Source organism: Megalobrama amblycephala, linkage group LG12 (assembly GCF_018812025.1).
Source record: "Megalobrama amblycephala isolate DHTTF-2021 linkage group LG12, ASM1881202v1, whole genome shotgun sequence".
NCBI lineage: Eukaryota > Metazoa > Chordata > Actinopteri > Cypriniformes > Xenocyprididae > Megalobrama > Megalobrama amblycephala.
In genome coordinates, this window is record NC_063055.1 from 14,379,583 (window position 1) to 14,384,714 (window position 5,132).

Sequence of the window (5,132 nt, forward strand, 5' to 3'; positions counted from 1 at the left end):
AGTTTAGTTTACTACTAAATTAAAAAAAAAGAAAGAAAAGATTTTTAGAGTGTACTTACATTCCAAAGTGAATTGAATTTCTGTTTGCTAAATTTAAATGTCACTCTCAATTCAGTTCTGAATGGCACCAATGACTATACATATAGAAAGACGGTTCACTCTTATTAGTTATGAATGGGAGAAACTGCAACGCGCAATAGACCAATTTGGTGTTTGCAAACAGCGATGACGTTTTTTGTGGGCGGAGCCTAGCTGGTTGCAGAAAATGACAGTTAGGCAGTAGAAGTCTATGGAAGCCACGAAATAAAAGAATAAAAAAAGTTAATTTCGAGTTTATATCTCACAATTCTGACTTTTATTTCTCGCAAATCTGAGTTTACATCTCACATTTCTTACAAAGAAAAACAGAATTGTGAGATATACTCGTTATTCTGTCTTTTCTGAATTGCAATTTATCCCGCAATTCTGACTTTTTCCCCCTCAGAATTGTGAAATAAACTCACAATTGCGAGTTATAAAGTCCGAACTGGGAGTAATAAACACGCAAATGCAAGAAAAAAAAGTCAGAATTGTGAAATAAAAATTATTATGTTTAAAAGTTATCTATGTAAAATATTATAGGTTTAAATTATTTTAATTATAATTATTTCATGCTGTAACTGCTATGTATGTATGTCCTCTGAACTGCATATGTGAATATTATGTAGACTTAGTGTTTACATCAAATTCCTGCTTTAATAGTAGACTAATCCTTGCAGGTGTCATCAGTCCAGTCTGTGAAACGTCTCTGTTTATCTTCAAAGGACGTTTTCAATGATGGTTTTCTTTAAAAATGAAGACTATATTTTTTGCATTCCGATTCCAACATCCAGAGGCACAACAAAACATTTTTCTCTTATTCTGTGGATTTTGCACATATTCCTTCAATTGCTACCGCTATTTTTCTGCAACCAGTATGCGCGCACAGCTGCAAGTGACGTAATTGTGACGTCTGCTCCAAAGTGGTCTATATGGCGGAATACGTCCTGCCTTCTAAGTAAAAGAGCCAATCGCTGATTGATAAAGTCATTGCGTCACTCCAGCTGCTGTTAGAAGCTCCGGTTCCCATAGAAACCAGAGACTCACGCCAAAGTGACAAGTCATTTCACTCGGCGGCCATCTTTGAAACGCCTCTCGGGCATCCTGGGCATCAATGCAATCTCTTTGAATGGGGAAACATCAAATTCTCCAAAACTGTTCGCCAACCTTACGATTAAATTTCATATTTGAAATCACCAATGAAATCTAACAACAACCGGCTCATAAATTTAGTTTCTAAACGCTCGAATCATGACACAAAAAAAAAAAAAAACTATTTTTCAGGCTGGATCAAGCTAATGCGCATGCGCAGACCTAAATGCGCGTCTCTTCAGAGGCGCGCGTCTGACTGTTTCTTAACCGGTGATTCTAACGGCCGCTAAAGTGACGCGATGACTTTACCAGTCGGCGATTGGCTCTTATTTAGAAGGCGGGACTTATTCCGCCATATCGCGCGTTACACTTTCTCCGATTTAAAACAATACGAGTGACACGTCTTGTGTTATTCTATAGTCTTTGCTCACGCTTAGGACTGCACAAATGCGCATTGGCTCATCTAGCCTGAAAAAATGCGCTTTTTAAACGCTATTTTGAGCATAAGAAACAAAATTTATAGGGCAGTTCATGTCAGATTTGGTTGCTGATTTGAAATGTTATTTATTTGTGAGTTCGCCTAGCAATTTTTGAGATTTCAGGATTCCCCACTTCAAATAAATACATTTTATAGAAAGTACTGTTTGTGTCTGTAACTTGAATCAAGCCCAGGAGTTCACTCTAGTACTTGAGTCGAGTATTACTAGACTGTCTGCTTAATATGTGCTAACACTTTATTTTGATGTTCCCTAACAGACATTCTACTGACTATAAGTAAGTTTGCAAGTACGTGAACTTATTCTACAAACCATAACCCTAACCTAACAGTCTACTAATACTCTAATGAGAGTTAGTTCACATGTATAGTTGTAAAGTAACTTATAGTTATTAGAATGTCTAAAGTGGACTATCAAAATAAAGTGTAACTAAAATAGGTTCAGCACTAAAACTCAGCTTGCACCTACGCTTTCGAAAAGCTACTATATACTGTCAATATGAGTGTCAATATAAATACATGTTGTTTTTGTGTGTGGAGCAAGTCATTTTATCAGTGTTTATGTGTGTGATTAAAGTATGCATATTAGTTTCTACCCACACCTGGGACATATCAGAATTAGAGGGAATGTCATGCAGTGCCACATCAACGGTTCTCATCAGCACCACAGACAACACCATCATCACACAGCACTGCGCAAAGCCTCCTGCTCAATTCAGAACCACGGACAGCTCAGCTTCCCTGCGCTCAGATTGGTACCATTGACATTTCAGCCTTCATCCTGATTTCAGCACCCTGGAGAGCTCCGCATGAGGCACTCTTACATGCTTATTCTATGACTCAAGCAATGATTTTTAGTTTGTGTGGGCCTTGATTTTCTTGCATAATGGAGATAAAAATGCCACGCAGGGCCTCTTTACTTCTAAGACTAATTATCCCAAGAATCAATCAAAATCAGCCATGAATGTGACCTTTACCAATCATCTTAATGCATCTCAGATGGAAGCTTTTAGAGGTTTAAAAAACATCATAAACATCATATACCACAAACATCATAGGAAAAGTTTGTAAAGGTGTCTTAAAAGTTGAAACCTGAATTTTTCATTTTAGTAACTTGATTAAACATGGGTACAGGCTGAAAATGGGATTACAGATTTGAATGCTAATGCAATACAGCCCTTTAAATCTAGCACTAATGGTCAGTCTGGAATTGCAGACACTCCTTGTTGAATTAAACCACAGGAGGGACATTGAGAAGGAAATGAAAGTCACACTTTAAAATGGCGATACTTAAAACTACTGTACCGCAACACTTTTCTTTCAGAGAACTGAGGCTTGTTATACTTATATAATTTTTTTTCTTCTTTTGGTCAATCTGTATTAATTAAATTTAGGTGTAGAGAAACATTTGAATAATACTCTGGCTAAGAGAAAACTGGTACGCTTACACGCTTGAGAACACTGAGCTGTGATGGGAATGATGATTATTAGTTTGCAGCTCTTGCGAAGGCAATTATCGCTTATTATTGCTCATACTTAGGGTTAAGGGATTTGTACGTCACACCTGCACGCACATGAATGATACATCAAATCATGCGGCTTATTGAGATGAGGTGTGCTATTATTTTTCTAAGCAATCAGATTAACAACATTCGCCTTGTGGATGTACAAACAAGTGGGAGAAATATCCCATAGATTTATATGACTGAGAGACATGATCCATGTATATAAAAAATAAAATGCATCCTTGAGACTTGTGGTGAACATCTTGGGGTGAACAACACCCAGGCAACCACATAGCAACACCCTGGCAACCATCCAGAACACTCTAGTTTCATAGCATTTTGCAAAGGCGAAAAACTCTTTTTCTTCACGTTGCATTGTAAATGTTGTAATACCAGATCTTTTCTTCCGTGTTTTGACATGCATCTGAGTGAAACAGATTATCGGAAAAATTTAGGATAGAGTCTCGGTTGTATTATGTCACCAGAGAGAAGTCTATCATTTCAACGGAAGATCGAGTTATGGTATTTTGATTAAAAACTACAAGGTCAAAAAATAAACAAATCTGCATAAATGAATCATTCACAATCAGTTCATTAACATGCATTTACAAAATAGATAGGGTGATTTACCATGTCATAAGGAAAAGCAAACTACTTTATTGTGAAAGTTGAAAGTAAACTTTCTAAAGTATAGCGTCTATATTAAGATTGAGCTCTTTGTCACATGTTTGCATGTGTTACTTGTACCTATGAGGTTCACGGATAAAGGTCTATTGAGGTGGTGTCAGCGGATATCACAGGCAGCATTAAGGAGCTGTCTGTTCTCACCGCTTAGAGAAGCAGAGGCAGGTATCATCTACCCAGGAGTCAGGAGACCCACACTCAAGCACCCCACTGTCTTCCCCTGCCAGATTCACCAGCTGCCTGCCAAGCCAAACATGGGAGAAATATTAACCTGTCATACTATCGAAAGGCCTGTGTACGTCTGCTCCCGCGGCATCTTGTCAGATGGGATAAGAGGGGAGAGAGGGGAGAGACAAAGAGAACAGACAAAACCGACACGGAGGGAGATAAATAACATTAATAGTTTTAAAGGGATAGCTCACACACAACATTCTGTCGCTGCCGCTTGTGCTACAACGATCTGTCACGTCACATTTAAGAGCGTCATTTATTGTTTGAATTTCATGATAAAATGGACAGAAATTGAAAACAGACTTTGTTTCTTATCAGGAGCTCTTTCCTTATTATTGGATGGGAAACGCTATGTTGGATGAGTCAAAAAAAAAAAAAAAAAAAAAAAATGCAGACCTGGCAACCCTGGCTTAAACAACGGGTGATTCATTGGGTCAAAAGGAACTAAATTCAACATGAGACATTTTCTGCAGTCTAAACACATTTTTCCGCCCCCTTTTGATTGACAGGATATAATCGGCCCTGATCATCGGCTGTTTTTAAACAATCGTGATAATAATAGCTAGCTTTTATCGGCTAATACCAATAGAGGGTATGCACGTGACGTCACCGTCGACCGTTAGGACTGCGGTTACGCACGCTGAGTGGCAAAAGACTGAGCGGCAGCATTGGTTTTCAACGTGAATGTCGCGAAAAACACACAAAACACATTCAAAACGGGAAAGAGCTTTGCGGCTGACTGTACAAATAGATTTGACACAAACCCTGAGGTATTTAAAAACTAGAGAAAGCAACAGAAAAAGAAGCAAATGGATCAATGCAAGTCACAGAAACAGCTGGACTCCAGGCAAAGAAACATGGATTTGCAGTTATCATTTTGTGTCGAATTGTTTGATTTTGAGGTAAAATCATACCTTATATATTGTATTGTTATATATTATGTTGACGACTCATCAATTATATATTTTCCATCTTATATTATAGCTGCACGGGTCCGACGAAAAAATGGCCACGCTTCATACAGATGTCTTTCGTTATTTTATTTG